This window comes from Mytilus edulis, chromosome 13 (genome assembly GCF_963676685.1).
Source record: "Mytilus edulis chromosome 13, xbMytEdul2.2, whole genome shotgun sequence".
Lineage (NCBI taxonomy): Eukaryota > Metazoa > Mollusca > Bivalvia > Mytilida > Mytilidae > Mytilus > Mytilus edulis.
Window position 1 is genome coordinate 21,879,494 of NC_092356.1, and position 24,404 is coordinate 21,903,897.

At 30.8% G+C, this 24,404-nt stretch overlaps 1 long non-coding RNA gene across 1 annotated transcript; it reads left to right on the forward strand.

The window, feature by feature from the left end:
• Positions 1-6,050: 6,050 nt before the first annotated feature.
• On the forward strand, positions 6,051-17,724 carry LOC139501443 (uncharacterized). The gene is made up of 4 exons (XR_011658569.1): positions 6,051-6,132; positions 11,600-11,741; positions 13,946-14,049; positions 17,388-17,724. It is a non-coding gene; the product is annotated as an uncharacterized lncRNA (long non-coding RNA).
• The last annotated feature ends 6,680 nt before the right edge of the window (positions 17,725-24,404 follow it).

Below are 24,404 nucleotides of genomic sequence, written 5' to 3' on the forward strand. Positions count from 1 at the left end.
ACTCTGTTTAAGAAGTTATCATGATTATATAAGTATGTATTAAGCATATTTTAAAAGAGATATAATTCTATTATGTTCAATAGAGTATTTGATATAAAAAAAAATAACCCCTGACTGCATCTACCTGTTGATTGGGGAAAAATATGACCATTCAACTGTAAAATACCGAAAATAATTATCAACATTTTGATCATCACACTGTATCTTTGTCTGTTACATGCTTATGTCCAATTTTTCAGAATATTATCTCAACATTGATGTTGGTTTGACAAAGACAATTTAATGGGGGCCTCAGTGACCGATTGGTCTAAGTAGTTACTAATAAAATCACTAGCCAGTCATCAATGAGATCACCCCTAGTTTTAGGTGGTGTTGAGTTGCTTATTCTTTAGTTTTCTATGTTGTGTCATGTGAACTATTGTTTGTCGTTTTTTGTTTTTTTTTGTCATGGCGTTGTCAGTGTATTTTTAGATTTATGAGTTTGACTGTCCCTCTACAAGGATTTGTATAGTGACACAATACAAATCCTTGCCCTCTAGTATCTTTTGTCCCTCTTTTGTAGGTTTCCAACCCAGCTCGTGTGGGTGCAATTGACTTCAATCTTAATTGACTAGGATTGTCAGTTTTCCTAACCAAGTCGCCTTCTCCACCTACACAGGCAAATTTTGCTCACGTGAATTTCACGTGAATCTCATTTTACGTGAATTTCACATAAATTTCACGTTAATTTCACGTGAATTTCACATGAATTTCATGTGAAGTGATTTCACGTGAAATTCACGTTAACTTTTTACGTGAATTTCACGTGAAGAGATTTCACGTGAAATTCACATTAAATTTTCACGTGAATTTCACGTGAAATTATTTCACATGAATTTCACGTGAAATTATTTCACATGAATTTCACGTAAAAATTTCACGTGAATTTCACGTGAAAAAATAAGAATGGTGTCTAAGTAATAAAAAATTAACTGAAAATCAAAAATTTTCTCAACATCTCATACCTTGTATTATATGTATCATATATTCCCTGGGAATCTATTTAATTTTAAAAATTCTAATTTCACGTGAAATTCATGTGAATATTTCACGTGAAATTCATGTGAAAATATTCATGTTATATTCACGTGAAAAATTTCACGTTAAATTTACGTGAAAAATTTCACATGAAATTAACATGAATCAAAACCCCTGTGAAAGTTATGTTTCATTTTATCTGAATTAAACCATGAGTTAATAAGACAAATTTAAATTTATTGAGTTAAATTTATGCAATTATGAGAAACAAATTCACCTGAATTTTACACATACTATTATTCATTCCAATTTCCTTTTTGCAAAATTGAATCATTTCAAAGCTGTTATTCTTTGTGTCTCAAGAAGTACATCAATGTAAATGATTAATATTTATCCTTTCTTAAGCATGAATTACCTCCCTTGATAATGGGTTAGATGCAACTACAAAAACATGTTGGTTTTGAATTATATTTTCTATCACTGTTTATATATATATATATATCTAGTAGAGTCATTAAATTGGAATTTTATACATGTGTATCTTTTATTTGAATTTCTTATGGGAATTGTTTTCCAATCAATGTAGGAAAATAGTTTCAGAAAAAAAGGCAAAGTAAATAAAGTTGCAATTATTGACAGATATGGGTCCAGGATATTGAAAAAGTGTGAGAAGACTTGTAAAAAGAAAAGGTACCGTGGGAATGTGGTAAATCCCCCCCCACCCCCTTTTTCCCATAAAATCTGCTTTAGAACTGATTTCAAATTTTTAATTATCTTTTTAACTTTATTTATAATGAATAAATTTATGGTCTTTAATATACAGTGTCTTAGATGGATTAGTAGGCTGTTTATTGTCTTCTATTTGGACAGGTTGTTGTCTCTTTGACAATTGTTTTCCATTCTAAGTTTTATGTATGTTATGAAAACTAATTGACTGACAGTAAAATATTATTTCAGAGGCGGATTTAGGGGGGGGACCTTTTTGGGAAAAAAAATTGGTTGCTTATATAGGGAATCAATGAAGCGTGGCTTGGGCGGGCCCCCTCTTAGGCAGTCAGTGGTCCCCCACTTATGAAAATTTCTGGATCTGCCCTTGTATTTGAAAGCTATGTATGGTAAATGAATTGCTAATTCGACAAGGCTGGGTTATTTCTCATTGAATTAAAGTTAAACATTTACCTTTATATATATATTATTTTACATAATGAAATCACAGTCATAATCTGTAATTATGCTAACTAATGATCACTAATATAACAGTCCCTTAGTCATTAATTGAAATTATAGTTAAATAAGTTATTATATTTTATAAATTAAAGGGTGTTAAGGGTTGTCCATGTGGAGGTGCTCCTTTGTAAAGGATGCTTATAAACAAAATAATTATTTATATGTTCCAAGAATTTGTATAGTATATATTAAAAGAAGGGGGATACCTTTTTTTTTATATGGAGAAATGCTTTGACCATCAGCAAAATATCCGCCAATCTCTAGTCCGGATTCGGATTTTTTAAAACGCTTGAAAGATACAGATTATGACGCGTTTTGAAGAGAAGGACGCAGCCGATTGTCAACAACAATAGTATATGTTTTAATAATAATAATAATAATAATATCTTTATTTAGAGAGAGTAACTCATTTGGATTACACCAATTTTCAATAAGGCTCTCTTAATACAATAATAATTACATTACAAATAAACAATGCATCAATAATAATAAATTAAATAAAGATTATGTACAATTTAAAATACAATAAACAATTATGATATGGCATTACAGTAAAAATATGATGGTAATGTTAAAAGTACATAGATTTGTATTTATGTTTAAATTCGGATACTGTATTTGATTTTTTTATTGAATTAGGAAGAGCATTCCACACTTTTGGTCCATTGTACGAGAAACTAGACTTATACAACTCTGTATTTGGTTTTGGAATAATAAAATTATCTGAGGATGAAAATCTCGTATTATATTTTTGGTTTGCAGAAGCTGATACAATAAGACTGGACATATATTCTGGAGCTAAGCCATGTTTTGCCTTATACATTAGTAATGATTTGTGATAAAGTATTCTTTGTGTGATTGGCACAATGTTACATTCGTGAAATAATTCTCTTGAAGGTTTGGTGTAATCATGTTCGTCTAAAATTATTCTTGCTGCCCTTTTTTGCAGTTTTAGTAAACTATCTAATAGAAAGTTATTACAGTTTCCCCATATTGAACAACAATAATCTAAGTGAGGTAAAACGTAAGCGTTATAGTACATTTGTCTAGCTTTATGATTTAGATATTTCTTTATCCTTTTTAGTAAAGCTAAAGAAGAGTTAATTTTTTTGATTATATAATCGATATGAGAAGACCAAGATAGAGATGCATCAATAAAAACACCTAGAACTTTTTCACATGTACTTTCTATAATTTGTTGTCCATTTAAAGCAAGATTAATGTTTTCATTTGATGTAACGGAAAGCTTTTGTTTAGATCCAATGCATATAGCTTTCGTTTTAGATACATTTACAGCCATCTTATTGTCATCACACCAGCGAAAAATATCTTGTAAAACCGTATTAAGTTTTTGACTGATGCAACTTTTGTTTTGTCCAATGACTGATATGGTGCTATCATCAGCAAATAAATCGGTGTTATGATTAGGATTAGACAAAGGAAGATCATTAATAAAAATTAAAAACAACACCGGTCCTAATACGGATCCTTGAGGTACACCCGTTTTTTGTTTTTGTACGTCTGAAAATGTATTTGAAATAGATACTTTCTGATATCTGTCAGCCAAATATGATGTAAACCAACGTAATGAAGTATAAGCTAATTTGTATTTGTTTAATTTTTGAATAAGCAGTTCATGATTGAGAAGATCAAAGGCTTTAGCTAGATCTAGAAATACTGCTCCAACAAGATCGCCATCATCAATGGCTTTAAGCCATTTATCTATTAAAGCTGTTAAAGCAGTTTGACAAGAATGGTTTGCACGAAAGCCTGACTGCATTCTATACAATAACTTGTATTTATTAAGATATTTTACTAAGTGTGTTTTCACATGTTTTTCAAGGATTTTAGAAATGAGTGGTAAAATTGCAATTGGTCTATAATTAAAAACATCCTGTTTTGAGCCTTTGTTCTTATAAACTGGTATGACTTTTGCCAGTTTAAATGAGGATGGAAAAATACATGTTTTGATACTCAAATTAAAAATATGACAAAGTGGTAGTGAAATAGCATGAGAAGACATCTTTAAAAATTTTGCACTTATGGTATCAAGGCCTGTTGCTTTTGATTCATCTAGTGCTTTTAGTTGTAAACACACAAAATCATTACTCATAAGTGGTATAGAAAAATACACGTCATCTGGTACATGACCCGATATAAAATCACCAAGTTTGTTAAAACAACTACTAGAATTGTCGATGTTTTGATCTATATTAAGATTATCTGTGATATTTGTGAAATAAGCATTAAAAACATCAGCAATGCCTTTTGGTTCTAAAATTTCCTTTTTGTTACAATCACTTATGATTTTTATACTGGTATGATTGTCGGTACCGCTGACAGTATGTAGGTGCTTCCATAATTTACTGCTGTTGTTCTTTTTTTGTTCTATGATATTGGTATAATAATTTTGTTTAGAGTTTTCGATGAGATATTTGACTTTATTTCTCCAAAGTCTATAACTATACATATCTTTTTTCTTATGATAAAAATCACGTTTTCTCATGCTATCTAGAATTTCATCATTCATCCACTCATTTTGATACAAACGTTTTACTCTCTTTTTAATGAGTGGAGCATGATGATTTAATACTTTAGTAAAAATATTCAAAAAAGACAACAGTGCTTCTTCGGGGTCATCAATTTCTAATACACAATTAAATGAACACTGTGATATGTCATTGACAAAATCATTTTCATTAAAATGTTTAGTAGATCTGAACGTAATATATTCATGAATTTTCTTTTTCGATTTTAACCCTCTTTTGTGAGAAATGCATACTGGATAATGGTCACTGATAGAATACTTCGGAACAGATATAAAATGAATATTATGTGGTTCATTGCTATAAATATGGTCTACCAAAGAGGAAGATGTTTGTGTGACTCGAGTAGGAACTGAGACTATTTGAGACAAGTTAAAAATGTTTTTTAAATGTGACCATTTAGCTGGAATCTTTCTCGACGACAAATTAATATTAAAGTCACCCAAAATAATCATTTCCTTATCTTCAATATCGACATTTGTTAACATTAATTCAAATTTTGTAACCCACTCTGCATTACTTTTTGGTGGTCTATAAATGTTACCAATTAATATAGGTTTTTGATGAACAAAAATAATTTCGATCCACATTGATTCTATATCATCATTTTCCAAATCATGTCGTCTTATTGTGGTTAACATGTTAGAAATATAAATTAAAAACCCACCGCCAGATTTTCCAATTCTGTCTTTTCTGTTTGTATCATAACCCTTAATATCTATTTCTTTGTTTTGGACAGAATCTGACAAAAATGTTTCACTTAAACACAGCACATCTGTGTTAGATTTTGATAGCAAATATTTAATTTCAGAAAACTTTGGCAATATATGATTGATGTTTAAGTGACATATATTAAGTGACTTGTGTGGAAATATAAAAGGGTTTGTAAATGGAGATGATTTGGAATTAGATGATAGAATATGTGTTGCAGTACATAAATACAAAATAACAATACTGACAATATTTCCTAAAATAGAATTACATGTTCTGGTAGTGGAAAAGTTATTGGTTAAATTTACCTCCAGTACGTTTGACTGGACACACTTTGTTCTTGAGTTGTTGTGTTGTTGAATGGTATAAATCTCCTCCCTGTTGACCTCACCGATTGAAAATTTAATTCAGTTTCTGATGTACAATTTGAAAATTGAAATAGATTGTTGACGCAGGAGATAATGTTGTGGCTTAAAACTTTGGCACCAGCAACATTTGTGTGAACATGGTCTGCAAATAAAGAAAGATTGGGCTGGTCTCCATATAGAAAGTTCATGTTTTGGCTAATTTAACAAGACAACCAATATCAAGGAGCTATGAATAGTAATAAATACTCGAGAATATACTACAGGTAACTCAAACAAATGATTCAATAGTGCAGGAATAAACAGAAATCTGCAATGACTGAATGTTTTCATCTTCGACTTGCTAGCAGTAACTGAAATCCAGCACAAATACCTAATCTGGTGTACACTCTTATTCTGCAGGTGGCTGTACCTCACTTTTTACATTAGATACCATTTAACGTCATATCATAAGGAAAACAATTGTGTTGATTTCTCTTAATCAAACATATTTGGATAACAATATATAGAAAACTACCACAAGGGCCAGGGGATTTCCAGTTAGGGGAGGGAAATGTTCCCATACATTTTTGTAAGTCTTGAACTGGCAAAATGGTATGAATCAATAACCATGATAACTACAACAAGATGATACAATATAAAAAAGATGTGGAATTGATTGTCAATGAGACAACTCTCCACAAGACACCAAATGACACAGAAAGTAACAGCTTAAGGTCACTGTACAGCCTTCAACAATAAGCAAAGCCAATATCACATACTCAGCTACATTTACATGTATGGGAGGCAGGGTTGGCAAAGTATAACCCGCCCGGGTTTTACTGGGGCGGGAAAACCCGGGTATTCCCGGGCTGGGCAATACTCCCAAAAATGGGTAATACTGGGCAATATGATTTTTCAAGCTTTTTCAACAATAAATAGTAAAGACTTGTTGTAGTTTCATAGTATTATAGCTAAATATGTACATTTTATACAGATAACCATTGAGAGTCATTTAAAAAAAATAATTTCATTCTCTTCTCTACTTAACTTTCATGTAGGCAAAACACAAGACTTACACATTTTAGGATTCTTTGTTAATTTGATTTCCAACCATTGTTTCAATAATCTAAACATTTTATTGCAGTGTTTATGTGGATTGTAAATTAAATTGCTAGTATACATGTATATGCAATCATGATTGCTAAATAAACACCCTACAGGGTCTTGTCATTAACTCGTATAGAAATGAAAAGGCTGATTATTGTTATATAAACATATCTTTGTTCTTATCTGAATAATTACTTGTCTTATTACAATGTATTAATTAGTTATGTACATTTGTACATTTAAATTATTTCAAAGTAATTTTTATACGCCTGTCGTCTTTTAGACGGGACGTATTATGGTATACCGTTGTCTGTCCGTCCGTCTGTCCGTTGTCCACACTTCGGACAATAACTCAAAAACACTTTCACCAATTTCCATGAAACTTAAGTGAATTGTTTATATCTATTGACGTAAGCTCCCTTTCATCTTTTTTTAATTTCAGATTTTAAGTTTTGGATTTATGGGGCTTTATTCATAAAAAAAAGGGTGATTTTCAACACTTCGGACAATAACTCAAAAAGGCTTTCACCAATGTCCATGAAACTTTGGTGAATTATTTATATCTATTGATGTAAGCTCCCTTTAAATTTTTATAAATTTCAGATTTTAAGTTTTGGATTTATGGGGCTTTATTCATAAAAAAAAGGGGGATTTTCAACACTTCAGACAATTACTCAGAAAGACTTTCACCAATGTCCATGAAACTTTGGTGAATTGTTTATATCTATTGATGTAAGCTCCCTTTCAATTTTTATAAATTTCAGATTTTACATTTCCGTGTTATGAATTTTTATGCTTAAAAAAGGGGGGATTTTCCAATTTTGGGACAATAACTAACACTTTCACAAAATTTTATGCAACTTTGATAAATTGTTTATATCTATTGACATAAGCTCCCTTTCCATTTTTATAAATTTTAGATTTTACGTTTTCTTAAGTAATGAATTTTTATACTTAAAAAAGGGGGATTTTATGAAACTTTGGTGAATATATTAATGTAACATCCCTTTTGATTTGTATATATATTTCTAGTTGATCATATAAATTCATTTAAAGCATAAAAGACAAGTTAAAAGAGCAACGGGCGTATCATGCGCTAAAGCGCAGCCCTTTATTGTCGAGCCTTCCACTTTAGTCGAAAAAGCGAGACTAAGCGATCCTACATTCCGTCGGTGTCGTCGGCGGCGTCAACAAATATTCACTCTGTGGTTAAAGTTTTTGAAATTTTAATAACTTTCTTAAACTATATTGGATTTCTACCAAACTTTGACAGAAGCTTGTTTATGATCATAAGATAGTATCCAGAAGTAAATTTTGTAAAAATAAAATTCCATTTTTTCCGCATTTTACTATAAATGGACTTAGTTTTTTCTGCGGGGAAACAAAACATTCACTCTGTGGTTAAAGTTTTTAGAATTTTAATAACGTTCTCCAACTATCCTGGGTTTGTACCAAACTTGGACAGAAGCTTGTTTATGATCATAAGATAATATCCAGAAGTAAATTTTGTAAAAATAAAATTCCTTTTGTTCCGTATTTTACTTATAAATGGACTTAAATAGTTTTTTTCTGCGGGGAAACATTAAATGTTTCCCCGCAGAATACATTCACTCTGTGGTTAAATTTTTAGAATTTTAATAACTTTCTTAAACTATCCTGGGTTTGTACCAAACTTGGACAGAAGCTTGTTTATGATCATAAGATAGTATCCAGAAGTAAATTTTGTAAATAAATAAATCCATTTTTCCATATTTTACTTTTAAATGGACTTAGTTTTTCTGCAGGGAACCATAACATTCACTCTGTGGTTAAAGTTTTTAAAATTTTAATAACTTTCTTAAACTATCCTGGGTTTGTACCAAACTTGGACAGAAGCTTATTTTTGATCATAAGATTGTATCCAGAAGTAAAGTTTGTAAAAAGATTACTCCATTTTTTCTGTAATTTACTTTTAAATGGACTTAGATTTTCTTACAATCATAAAATAGTAACAAGAGGAATATTTTTATTGATTTTTTCCCTCATTGTTGTTGGGCCTGTGATTTACAGCAAAAATAGGCGAGACACTGGGTTCCGCGGAACCCTTACGAATTTTTATTACATGTAATTGGTCAATTCTTTATATTAGCTACATGTATATATAGTTGAAAACAAAAATCTCAGAGTTATTAGAATAATTCTTTCTCAAATGTATAGTATACACTTGTACATGTATGTCTTATAGGACTCTCAAACAAGTAAACGTACAAAATGTACATGTAGTTGTTCCAGACCGTATGAGTATTTGGACCGTACGCGTACGGTCTGGACCGTATGCGTATACTTTTTCAAAATAGGCATACGGTCGGACCGTATGTGTACGGTCTGACTGATATTAAGAAGTTGGTCAAGCTTATTAGATACAAATGTATATAACAGATCAGAATGACTTATATCTCCAATTGATATAAAAAGTTCAACAGCATTTGACATAGAAACTTAATTAATATATTAACTATTTAAAAAGATCACGCTTATTTAATCTGTTAATCTCCTGTATTTTGCAGGCCGGTAATTCATTAATTGCAGCTCAGTATGCTCATTGAAATTGAAGTTATCGGAAGTAAACATAATGTGGGAGGACAACTGTTTTAGAATATTTATGAACTTTACAAAAGAAATGCATACGCAAAGGAACATGCATTAACAAAACATGTAAATGTGAAAAAATACGACGTTCTTATTTAATAGAATCAAGTGTCACCTTCGGCGAGAGTAAAAAAATAGAATTCACGGATATACAATTAAGCAAATATTTAATTTCAATTGTTCGCTTATTCACTTTATCATCGGCCTTCTATTTTGTAATAATAACAATTTGTATATCTAAAAATAAAGATTTTGATAAATGTTTGTTTAAATTTAACCAATATGATCCCAAAACGTATGAATAGCTGGACCGTACGCGTACACTCATACGGTCCGACCGTACGAGTATACGTATACGGTCCGGACCGTACGCGTACGGTCCAAATACTCATATGGTCTGGAACATCGTTATAAATAAAAATAGGTTTATATATATCTTAAAAATGTATTGCATTTGTGTTTTATAAATGAATTCTCTTTAAAATTCAGGCCAGTAGTCTATATTACCAAGTATTGCCCAGTATTACTCAGTAAAACCCAGTAAAACCCGGGTTTTCCCAGTATTTCCCACTGGGCTGGGCAATACTCATAAAACCCGGGTTTTTGCCAACCCTGATGGGAGGTCCCAAAATCACAAATGTGAATGTAAAAAATTAAAACAAGAAAACTAATGGCAGAATTAATAAACAAAAAAATGAACAAAAAACAAATATCATTATGTAACAAACAAAGCAACAAAGAAGAACCATTGAATTACAGGCTCCTGACCTGGGACTGGCACATACATATACAGAAAGTGGGAGGGGGGAGGGTTAAACATCACCCTTATTATAGATATTTTTATTTTAGATTATGACAAGCAGTAACAAGTTTACAAATGAAGCTCTAAATATTCTGTTCAGAAAAAATAACTTCAGATGTTTTATTTTTGCAGAGCTATGTACTAAGTTCATGCAAATAATCAGTTTATTTCTTTTTTTGGGGTTACATGTATATATGCCTGAAGATATTGATCTGATTATTATGATTTATCATGATTATTGTATAGTTTTTCCATGACAAGTTGCATATCAAGTGTAACATTTGTTTCAGTTCAGACTATTTTATTTTAGCAGAAACTGATCTGGAATTATGGTCCAAAACAAGCATTTTTCATGTTTCATGGCAATAAATTGTGTATGTGTAGGATCTCTATAAAATTGTACCACTTTGTACATGTAGCATTGTTAGTTCCATACCTCAAAAGGAAGATTTGGATTACTTTTTGGGGTAATGGACTAAACCTTTTTATAATTATGGGTAAAAAACAAGGATTTCTGGTATCCAAACATTAAACCCTTGAATAATATACATGTACATTGTGCATCATTTGTATATGTTCATACATCTGAACGAATATATAGATATAAGAAGATATGGTATTATTTCCCATCACCCAAGATTAAATGACATAGAGGTTAACATATTATAAAACTACAGGTCACAGTACATCCTTCAACAATGAGCAAATCCCATACAGTGTACCTTTCTATGGATCTCTATGAAATTGAGCCTCAGGGTTCGATACCAAAGTGGTAAAAATATAAGATCAAAGGGGTTTATTATTGAAGTGTAAGGGAAAATTGTATAAAAATCAATTTCAAATTGTAACAATTTGAAAACTAATTTAATAATGACAAAAAGGGGGAGGGTCTTCAGTTACTTTTGTAAGACTACAATCATGACAATGAATGGGATGACCTGCTTTTAGTTATTGTGCCAAATTTAATCAAACTTTGCCTCAATCATTTAAAGGGTATCTAATGCTATTAATTGTGATTTTTAAAACAACAGTGAAGACAGGTGAGCGACACAGGCTCGACACAGGCTCATGATATTTGATACATGTAGATAATTAGTACAATTCCAAGTCTAATACAAATAGAAAGAAATTCATGGATATTATAAGCTAATTGTTTGCAAAACTCTTTGAATAGTATTGTGTCCACATGCTAAATACTGTTTTCTCCCTTTCAGCAATATAACAAGGAATGGACAGAGGAGTTGACTATGGATAATGACTGATACTGGAATGAAGGAACCTATATGCAGGGTCAAATGATTCAATGCCTGACAGTCCATTTTTATATGTACATAAAATGTATGTTGACAGCCAATGGTAAGTATTAATCTTCATCATACATGTACAAATGTATATACAAAATGTACAATGATTGTATGTGCATCTCTGAGACTTACATTTCGCTGTTGTGTGGCTTCATTTCTGACCAGAGACTGATAATAATTAGATTTAATCCTTTATTTTATCTTCAAATATTATGTACTACACACCTACTTTTGCATAGGTACTATTTCTGTACTAAAATATGCAGTACTGGAAATTTACTTTAATTAGTACCTATGCAAAAGTAGCTGTGTAGTAACTACATATATGTACTTAATGACTTGCATTCATTTAACTTGTAATAATTATGATGCAGCATCCAACAAAAAGTGAGCTTTTCTCATCACTTGGCGTCCGTCGTCTGTAAACTACTGGGCCAAATTTAACCAAACTTGGCCACAATTATCATTGGGGTATCTAGTTTAAAAAATGTGCCCAATGACCCAGCCAACCAACCAAGATGGCCACCATGGCTAAAAATAGAACATGGGGGTAAAATGTAGATTTTGGCTGATATCTAGTATATAGTGATAAACTGTAAACAGCAATAATGTTCAGCAAAGTAAGATATACAAATAAGTTAACATGACAAAAATGACCACTAATTGACTCCTTAAGGAGTTATTGCCCTTTATAGTCAATTTTGAACAATTTACATTAATTTGGTACAAAATTTTTTAAAAATATTTTCCTTTGTAACTAAACATTGCTAAAGGTCCAAGTTTATTATAGAGAAAATTGTAAGTAGCAAGAATGTTCAGTAAAGTAAGATCTACAAACACATTACAATCACCAAAACACAATTTTGTCATCAATCCATCTGTGTCCTTTGTTTAATATGCACATAGACCAAGGTGAGCGACACAGGCTCTTAAGAGCCTCTAGTTACCTTGTATGCTGACTATTAAGTATGGGCTTTGCACATTTGTGAAGGCTGTACGGTGACCTATAGTTGTTAATGTCTGTGTCATTTTGGTCTCTTGTGGACAGTTGTCTCATTGGCAATCATACCACATCTTCTTTTTTTATACTTAATGATGATTGTGTACATGTATATCTATGAATTCTGTCAGATTGTGGTATTAAAAAAGTTTTGAGTGTTTAGCACATATATATAGAATGTCATTGGAGTTTAGATTAATTTGATTTCTGATAATGGCAGAGTGTTTTGAATATTAATGACATTGCTTCATAGTGCTGATCAGATTACCTTTAATTGATTACAGGTATATACAATGTACATGTACATGTTCACTGCTACTTTTGCAGGTACTATTTCTGTTCTAAAAAATTATAGTACTGGACATTCTGTACATGTATTTTACAGTACTTGTCTATTTCAAATTTCTTAAAGTTATGATTTTCCAACATGGAATATTGTGATCACTGTGGGTATTATTTCTATACCAAATTTTATTATTTCTATATCAATTATTTTAGTACAAAAATACAGTACCTAAAATTACAATAATTTTAAAGTTACAAAATAGTACTGAATATTAAAAGTGGATTTCCAGTAATACATATTTTTGGTACAGTCTCAGAAATAGTACCTAGCAGTCTATGCAAAAGTAGAGGTGTACATTTTTTTTGTATATGTCTTGAAGATTTAAAATTTTGAGTAAATTAAAAATAAGGAGATGTGGTAGGATTGCCAATAAAAAAATGATCATGATCAGCCATGTTCAACATGAAGGGGATGCAAGCACTTTTAGGCCACTTTTATTATGACCTTCAACAATGAACAGAACAATACAGCTGTTAATGATCCTGACAAAATGTGCAACAGTTCAATCTAGAAAACTAGTACTAGTCATTTTGCTAGTGATGTTCACTTATTGGTTGTAAAAAAAAATCCATTGTTTTCTCTGTTAACGTTGCAGTCTGTGCCAAACTGACTAGGGTTTGTCTGACCGAAAGAGAAATTTGATTTTTTTCCTCTATTATGTCTGTATGTCAACCAAAAAGTCTAAAAATGTCTGTGAGTGTCTGACCTAATTATCCGATTCACTGCTCTTGGCAAATATTTTTTACAACAGTTGGTTGTGTGAATTTGACATATATATCTAAGGTAAATGAATTTCCAGTTGTATTCCTATTTTTTTATTTGGAAAACATTTATCAGGTTCAGGGCTTATATATTTATAATAATTAATCATGTTAATGGAATTTAAATTTTAACAATTACATATTTGTAGCTCCCAAGATGTAAGTGGAAGTGAAGCTATACAATAAATGAATGAATTGATTAGATATACATGTAGAGGAGACTCTAGATCAACAGTACATGTAACTTAAACTGGTATGTATTTGTTACAGTATTTGTAGTCAAAATGGTATATAACAAAGATGCAGAATCCTGTCATGCCTGTGCAAATTTAAAAAGGAGTCTACACAAACTGACAAAATAAAAAAAATACTATCAATCAACAGATCAATGGTAAAGTTAATCTGCTATATACATGTATGGAATTAGGCATTTAGTTACCATTTTTCAGTCCATATAAATTTATGAGAATATAATTTTATTATCTGTATTTCCTAGGATTTCAATTCTTATTTCATATTGATATTCCCATGTGTTATGCTTGTTGTTTGAGGAAAATTATCAAAAGAGCTTGACCAAGATTAAACAATTACTGGTATCATGAATCATGCCATTTTTGTGTTGTCTGCAACTGATTGTATAGTGTACATGTCTGTCTGGGCAGGGTTCATCTTACCATGACCTGATATTCATGGTTCATTGGTCAATAATAAGTTTCATATTTTGGTCTGTTTGTTGTATACTATATACAAGCTATAATTAATTAAGAGATCAACTATATTTGGTGTAGGTAATGATTGCAAGGTGCACATGTCTGTCTGCCTTGGTTTTTCTGACCTTGGACTTGGTATTATTTGCTTGACAGTATTTGTTTTATGGGTCATTGTAAAGATTGTTGCCAATCTTTAATTTAAAACAATATCTTTGGTTTCTGGATATTAAATAATGACTAAACAACTTTTAAAAGTATCAGAGATTATTATTATCAATAATAATAAATACAGGTAAATGAAATACAATATGTTAAAACGTTTGAATGTGTTTTTCGTGTATGCGTTATTACCTCTTGTATTCTTTCAAGCTCGGTTCAAATTGGTTTCGTTATAAGAAAAGTCCGGTTTTTATACGACCGCAAAATTTGAAAAAAATTTCGTCGTATATTGCTATCACGTTGGCGTCGTCGTCCGAATACTTTTAGTTTTCGCACTCTAACTTTAGTAAAAGTGAATAGAAATCTTTGAAATTTTAACACAAGGTTTATGACCACAAAATGAAGGTTGGTATTGATTTTGGGAGTGTTGGTCCCAACATTTTAGGAATTAGGGGCCAAAAAGGGCCCAAATAAGCATTTTCTTGGTTTTCGCACTATAACTTAAGTTTAAGTTAATAGAAATCTATGAAATTTTGACACAAGGTTTATTAGCACAAAAGAAAAGTTGGGATTGATTTTGGGAGTTTTGGTTTCATCAGTTTAGGAATTAGGGGCCAAAAAAGGGCCCAAATAAGCATTATTCTTTGTTTTTGCACAATAACTTTAGTTAAAGTAAATAGAAATCAATGAAATTTAAATACAATGTTTATGGCCACAAAAGGAAGGTTGGTATTGATTTTGGGAGTTTAGGTCCCAACAGTTTAGGAATTAGGGGCCAAAAAGGGACCCAAATAAGCATTTTTCTTGGTTTTCGCACCATAACGTTAGTATAAGTAAATAGAAATCTATAAAATTTAAACACAAGGTTTATGACCATAAAAGGAAGGTTGGTATTGATTTTGGGAGTTTTGGTCCCAACAGAATAAGGGGCCCAAAGGGTCCAAAATTAAACTTTGTTTGATTTCATCAAAATTGAATAATTGGGGTTCTTTGATATGCTGAATCTAACTGTGTATGTAGATTCTTAACTTTTGGTCCCGTTTTCAAATTGGTCTACATTAAGGTCCAAAGGGTCCAAAATTAAACTTAGTTTGATTTTGACAAAAAATGAATGGGTTGGGTTCTTTGATATGCTGAATCTAAAAATGTACTTAGATTCTTGATTATTGGCCCAGTTTTCAAGTTGGTCCAAATCGGGGTCCCGATTTCATCAAAAATTGAATAAATGGGGTTCTTTGATATGCCAAATCTAACTGTGTATGTAGATTCTTCATTTTTGGTCCTGTTTTCAAATTGGTCTACATTAAAGTCCAAAGGGTCCAAAATTAAACTTAGTTTGATTTTAACAAAAATTGAAATCTTGGGGTTCTTTGATATGCTGAATCCAAACATGTACTTAGATTTTTGATTATGGGCCCAGTTTTCAAGTTGGTCCAAATCAGGATCTAAAATTATTATATTAAGTATTGTGCAATAGCAAGTATTTTCAATTGCACAGTATTGCGCAATGTCAAGAAATATCTAATTGCACAATATTGTGAAATAGCTAATTTTTTTTTTTAATTAGAGTTATCTTTCTTTGTCCAGAATAGTAAGCAAGAAATATCTAAATGCACAATATTGTGCAATAGCAAGAATTTTTTTTAATTGGAGTTATCTTTCTTTGTTCAGAATCAACTTAAATCTTTGTTATATACAATATACAATGTATATTCACTTTTTACTACCAACTGATAAATTGAAATAATCTTTACCATTCAGTGATAACAAGCAGTTTTTTTACATCTTAATATTTTATGATGTATTTAAATGAGAAGTTATTGTTGCAAACTCCATTAGAAATTTTAATTGAGATTAGTTTTGAAATAAGGGAAAGGGGGATGTGATTAAAAAAATTGGGTTCAATTTTTCTCATTTGAAATTTCATAAATAAAAAGAAAATTTCTTCAAACATTTTTTTGAGAGGATTAATATTCAACAGCATAGTGAATTGCTCTAAGAGAAAATAAAAATTTTAAGTTCATTAGAACACATTCATTCTGTGTCAGAAACCTAACGCTGTGTCAACTAATTTAATCACAATCCAAATTTAGAGCTGAATCCAGCTTGAATGTTGTGTCCATACTTGCCCCAACCGTTCAGGGTTCAACCTCTGCGGTCGTATAAAGCTACGCCCTGCGGAGCATCTGGTTATAGTTCTTAGCACGCCTTATCCTTGCGTGTAAGAATATAGTTCCTTACCGGTCAAGGTTTATCATGTAAATAACTGTCAGTACGTACATAAATATGAATTATAAAGAAAGCAAGCATGATTTCGTACGTCTCGACACCGATTTAACAATATAAAGCATGTAAATACAAGTAACTAAAGAAATGTAAGGTTCATAACAAGCTAGAAAACAAAGATGCTATTCGAACGCCACATGTTGGTGGAATTTCGTAACGTTAAATCGGCAACTGTCAAATTTGCCGGTAACGACGTAACGTTTACAAAAAGGTACTGCCGCAATATTTAACGTTCACAACAGTCATGATTGGTTATGTTAACTGGGTAAATAATAATCACCATCAAATCACCAATTGATCATGTCAAAGCTTAAAATAAATTACAGTTATCTCCTTTTATAAGTTTGATAAATCATTGGAGATTAAACATGTTAAATTGATGTAATCTTTTTTGCTTGACTACAAATACAAACATGCTGATTTTGTTATATTACAGGAACTGTAGAAAGTATTCCAAGAGTCTGATTGCTAAGTATGCATTACAGGATTTTATTATTGGAGCAACATCTTAGGAGGATAAGTGCAAATGTATAAAGAAATCCTTGGGAACAAAACGCAATTATATGCAGAAGAGGAGTCTTAAACATTATTAACAGAGTCAAAGTAGTGGTGTATTCAAGAAGTGTAAACCAACTGGAATTAACTATTGTGTATATTTTTTCAACCTCAAGTACTTTCAGAATTATAATACAATTCAAATTATTGTGTCAACATACATGTTACAGTAAAAAATGAAAATGTTTTAAAATGAATTTTATATAAAAAAAATGAAATAACAATTTTTTTTAGCTTATTGTGCAGCCAAGCTTTGAGATCAACATTATGCATTAACCTTAAGATCAGGGTTAAAATGAGAAAAACAAACTATTTTTGCATATATGAAATAAGAAGTAAATGATTGTAAATTACACAGAGACTTTCAATATGGTACATTTGTATATCAGCTATATTTCACAGAACTTTCTATTTTAGTTTATTAGTACAATAGATAAGAGGTAAACATCAATCAGACAGCAATGAATACTACAACAAAAACACCTGAAGGCATTTAGGTTCCAACATGCAGTCCTCAACAAAAGACCGGTGTCTTAAAGATATGCCACGATCTATGAATCGAGAATAGCCATCAACATCAAATTCTTTGAATATTTTCTTTTAGTTAAGATGAAATTTAATACAACCACTGAAACGCTTTCTGGCTTTAAATGGGTACATGTATATGTTGTGAGGTGAACTGTTTTTTCTTCTTTAAAACCTTCTTAAAAAGAATTGGCATCTTGTGCAGGTACTTTTCCATATTATGTGATTGGTTTGTATCAAAACTGATGACCACACAATATGACTTATTCATACATGTACATAATAAAAATCAACTGAAATGAAATATACATCAGTGCAAACATCTCCTATAAAGTCCATAAATCATTTACAAATAAGGATTGAGACTCCAACACAACCAAAATAGTTCTAGGAGTGAACTAAGGTGCCCTGGATATTATTTATAACCTGTGATGATTTTATTGCTTTCTTCGTTTAAGACCAAAAACATTTGGAAACAAAGAAAGTAGAAATAGGATGGAAGTATGAACACATGGTCAAGACTAAGAAGAATGTTAAATTAGCTCAAATCCTGTGAAATTTGCGTGATTGAGGGTGAATTCACTTTAATTTCATTTTTTTTAAAAGAAGCTCGATTTACGTTAATTTCACGTGAAGGCTCAATTCACGTGAATTTCACATGTAAAATTTCACGTGAATTTCACGTTAATCTCAATTCACGTGAATTTCACATCAGATTCACGTGAAATTCACGTGAAAAATGTCACGTGAATTTCATGTATAAGCTCGTTTGAGGTGAATCTCACGTGAAAAATTTCACGTGAAATTCACGTGAATTTCACGTGATATTTACGTGAACAAAATTTGCCTGTGTATAAAAAGTGGCAGCCATGAAGTAGCCTAAATACAGTGCATAAAAGTGGCATTAAAACACACACAAAAAATCAAAAATCAAAATCAAAGATACTTCAAAAAAAAACTTTGATCACAGACGAAATATGAATGTTAAGTTTGAAAGGAAAACTAAGTCCTTGCATTAGCATGATTAGTAAAGTAAGGAAAATGGAGAAATAAAAAAAATATGAAAATTCTGCTATTATTATACTGTATTTTGGATATATAAACAGAAATTATGAAATTTCAAGGTTTAATAAAGTTATTGATATTGAAAAAAGTTGAACTACAAGCTTGACTTAAATGTTACAGATGCTGATTGCCAGAAAATAGAATTATTTTAAATAGGTCCTATTAAAACCAAAATTATACTGACTGTGTCAGAAAAAAGAAAAAATCCTACCCTCATGTTCTTCATAATTTTTTATGCTTGTCCCATCCTGCTTAAAGAATAAGGCCTTTATTTGTTTTGACTTTAATCTCTCTAGCTGGTCCTCCATTAATGCTGTTAGAGGACACACAACCAACACCTTGAAGGCACTCTTCTCTTGTTTAAGAAGCTCTGTATACATAACACAATGATTCACATATAATATTTTTGGAAAGACATAAGCAATTGACAAATGTATTGAAAATGAAAAAAGACACATATATTTTACCTCATTCCCAAAAAAATTGAACATTGCATTAACACCACTGTTCCAGTGGGAGGTTGATTACTCAAATTCCTATAAAACTGTCAATTTCATTATCAACCTGTCTAAGTCAGGAGCATGCAAATTGCATACAAGTACATACATGTACTTATGTATCTGTTGAACACTTGAAAACAAGATCAAGCAAGCTCTCTCAAATTGGTATGCATAGTGCGTCTTTCTATAATTGGTATTTTACACTATTGCTTCAGTTTGAGTGAAGGTTGGAGCATTTTAATACATTTCTAAGTCAGGAACCTGATATTTTGTGGCTGTCTTTTGTTGATGTGGTTTACAAGTGTTTGTTGATTCAATATAAACTGTTGGTTTTCCAGTTTAAATTTAAAACTAGTAATAATGTATGGTGCCCTTTATAGCTTTCTGTGCAGCGTCTCAATGCCATTCAAACCACATTCTTATACCTATATCATAATCTGTACCTGGCAGGACATGAAAAATCATGCTTTTACCATAGCCAACTGGCAAATTACATATTACATCCCTCCCCTGTAGGATGTATTTTACAGCTTCCTCCTGTTTTGGTTTTAACTGAACCGATAAACCTCTCAACTCCATATCTTTAATCCAAAAAAAGATCAACTTTAATTACAACAATATACAAATATGGAAATAAAAAATTACATGCATATATTATCAATTACTATTATACAAAAATAGCCTTTTATGAGGTCAATACAAGGATATATTAACCAGAAAGAAGTATATGAACTGAGGACTGAGGACGAAGTTGGAGGTCGGTATACTTCTTTGGGTCGATATATCCTGTATTGACCTCATAAAAAGGCTATATTTGTTATATTATTAATTTCCGACCATATTTGTATCCAAAATCGTCATTTGATTTTTGTTTGAATTTTATAAATATCATATTGTCTCCTTGACCATGTTGACAATAACAAAATATTAGTTGTTATTTGAATTTCAATAGTGGTTTTTTTTTGTTTGTTTGTCATATTATGTATTTGAAGATTTTTTTCGTCAAATAATCGATCACAGTTATCATTTGTTTCAAAAGGTTTAAGATCGTTTAACAATATCCTGAAATTCATCACATGACGTCACACAAAGTATATTGGTTTTTAGGTATTCTAAAATAACCGTGCAATATGCTTTTTGCTGTGCACAAAAATATAGTTTAGCATGTGACTATCCCTTAACGAATCAAATTTGTTAAAATATACGCATTAATAATATCAAGATAATTATATAATTTAAATTTAGAAGCAAGATGTATTATACAATGAGAATTTTTTTCTGATTATTGAGATTATATCGGTTATCTAGTTGTCAAAATCAAGAGAAACAATCAGAGGTCTGCAGAATAATGGCCTATGCTATATTAATATATTTAAAAGAACTGCATGCATGCACTTATGCATGTTTGTAAGGTAGAAATTCTCCTGTTATTTAACAGATCTTTTGTATTGATACATGCATGATACAAAAGGATTTAATTTTGAAATCTTACAATGACAATTTCATCCCCTATTACATGTATGATATTAGTACATGTATTAAAGTATGAAATGTTTATTTGGGAAATATATATTGTTTAATTGGAATAGGATACAAAAATATCATTGGACATACTTCGTCATTTCAAATTTTACAATTAAATCATAGATCCTTATTAAACCAGATAAAAACCAACAATTTGTATAGTTTTACTTAGTTTAAATAATTATGACGTCTTAAAAGGCTATTATAATTTTTTTCTTTGACGCCTTAAATAGCCTTTTAAGACTCATAATTATTTGGACTAAGTTTTACTATAATACTAAGTCCAGAGAAATATAATACATGTATTATATGTCTCTGCTCAGTCTAAGTCTATGTCTATGAAAGACAAAATTTGGTTCCATTTTTTTGCAGACATTGTCATTGAACTCAGGAGTTACTTATACAGTAGAGTTTTTGTCTTTTCTTCTCTATCTCGCCGTTATTGTTACAAACTCCTGTACATTAATTAATTAATTATATTTCAATGAGAAAGACGCTAAAAGTTTTAGTCCAAATAATTATGACGTCTTGAAAGGCTATTGTAATTTTTTTCTTTGACGCCTTACATCGAAGTAAGGCGTCAAATAAAAAAATTATAATAGCCGTTCAAGACGTCATAATTATTTGGACTATAAAAGTTTGTGCAAAATGCCACTCCCCCTTTTTTATTTTCTGGTAGTTATTGCTACAATGTATACATCCAGAAACTAGGATTATATTTAATGGTACACTAAAAGCCAGACAAAGCATCTATACAATTAAATTATCTCATAGACAATAATTCCAAACAGGTTATTTTGTTTAAAGTAAACTTCATAATCATACCTGTAACTGGTAATCTAGGTTTGCAGGCGGGCGGTCGGCAACTTGGAAAACGTAAACAAAGTAGTTCGCATGTACGCACTTTCAACAGAATTGTCAAATGGCTTCAAAATATCGTTATGTTAAAATTGAACCATAAAAGTCAATATTAAAATATGTTTTGAATGTCTTTATATACAATTAACGAAAAAATGTATGCATGCGCTGCGGATGCTTAATCTCTGCAAGATCTTGCACACGGTGAGTACGGCTGAAGGCAAGGGTGTTAAACGCAGGACTTCGGGAATGTTCGGAGAGCCGACAACCTTGCTTCGGAAGTTGAGGTAACCTGTGAGAAAGTAAACATACATAATAATTACAAAACGAAACGGTGTAGATCCGTTATTTTTCCCGATTTGTAAGCAGACAATTTTTTTTTTTCATTATTAATAAATGAATCAATGTATATTGATGTTAATTTAATTTAATTTATGTATTATGTCTAATTGTATAATACTAACATTTATATAATATTTTATTATATATTCTCCCTGGATGTATAATAACTGATATACAGGGATACTTATCCTAATGCTGTAAGCTAGGTAAATTGTTAAACAGCATTTAGTGCAATAAAGATGATTTAATTGTTTCCAAAAAAAAAAAATAGTTTAGTCATAAAGGCTGTTTTTCTCCAATGATGGATCATTGAAAAAAAAGTAAAATCACAAAAATACTGAACTTAGAGGAAGATCAATTGGGAAAGTCCATAATCACATGGCAAAATCAAATAACAAAACGAATCAAAAACGAATGGACAAGAACTGTCATATTCCTGACTTGGTACAGGCATTTTCAAATGTAGAAAATGGTGGATTAAACCTGGTTCTATAGCGCTAACCCTCTCACTTTAATGACAGTCTCATCAATTTCCGATATTTTTACATTGATGCGTTAAATAAACAGACACAATAAATATAATAGTCAAAATATGGGTACATCAGTCATCATCGTTTAACAATTTTAAAAGGAACAATTTAACAGAACACAAAAACATCTACTATCTACGAACACATTTATTGATTTGAGTGTCTGACGTCAGAAAATTTTATACGTCACATAAATTTGTCGTTCAATGTGCGTACAAACAATTTTAAAATTTTCCTGGGAATGTTAGCATACAGGGTTAAAAAATCAAAAGTATGTAAGAATAAATTTAAGAAATAGACCGAGATTTAAACTAGTCCAAAAGTTATATATAGAATTTATAAGAATCCAAAAATAGTTAATTTCACTACGCGATTGAGTGATTTTGACGTTTGTGGTTCAACGTATATTATAATTCATAATATCATACTGACGGGATCTTTTAAAGTACAGAGTCACGTTATAAGAACAAAAGAAATACAAAAAGTCGCAAATACAAAACAAACCACAAAAAAATAATGAAAGCCAATACAAACACATTGACGAGATGTATAAGTACCGAGCCACGTGAAACGGATATCACATGAAACCATTCAACAGTAAAAGTAATATTAATAATAGAACAAAGACAAATGAAAGAACTATAAAACACGTTGTTAAGATGATAAACAACATCAGTACGAAAAATCTATACATCAAGACCATCGTGTATTATTTGGGAAGTTGATACGGAATATTTATCAACAAGGTCTTGGTACCTTCCGATGAACTTTTTTAGAAAAAGAACGAGACGTTCTTTGACATACCCCCTGTTTCATCAACTTTCTACTCAGACACTGATGACGTTTTACAAAGTCTGAGTAGGGGCTGCAAGCTCTTGAATATCTAATATGAAAACGATTAGAAACTGGCAATTCTCAATTTTCCTTATTTTAGCATTTTTTTACCTTATTTTTTGAAAAAAATCAAAAAGATACCAAAATGTTATTTTCATTATTTTTTACACCAACACAGTACTAGACTTCCATGTAGGTAGTTTAGTCATAATTGCTGTTTTTCTCCTATGATTGATCATTGAAAACGGTTAGAAACTGGCTTTTCCCCCATACATTTCAATGAAAATTCGCAGTTTGAGCGCTTATATTGAAAAAAGAATATAAACGTAAAAGTACAAAGTTACTTAAAATTCATTATGAAGAGTAAGTTTGATATGTTTTTATTTATTTTAAAAATCAATTAATCAATATATCTATACATCTTTAACTAAATCTTTAATGCGTTTATTCAATGTTATTATTTTAAATAATTATTTACTTATAAATTAGTGCAATTCTGTCAGGCAGACATAAGATAATTTCCTGAAGAAGATGTGGTATGATTGTCGATAATTGACTGTTTGTGGGATAAACTAGTGTATAACACAACTTACGAAAAGCTTGTGATACAGTAGTTAGAAAAGATGGTCATTTGGAAAACGAGGTCTTGTTCCGAGACCAAATGACACAGGTACAAACATTTTTAAGTCAGGTTTAAATAAATCAACAATGTGCATTCCA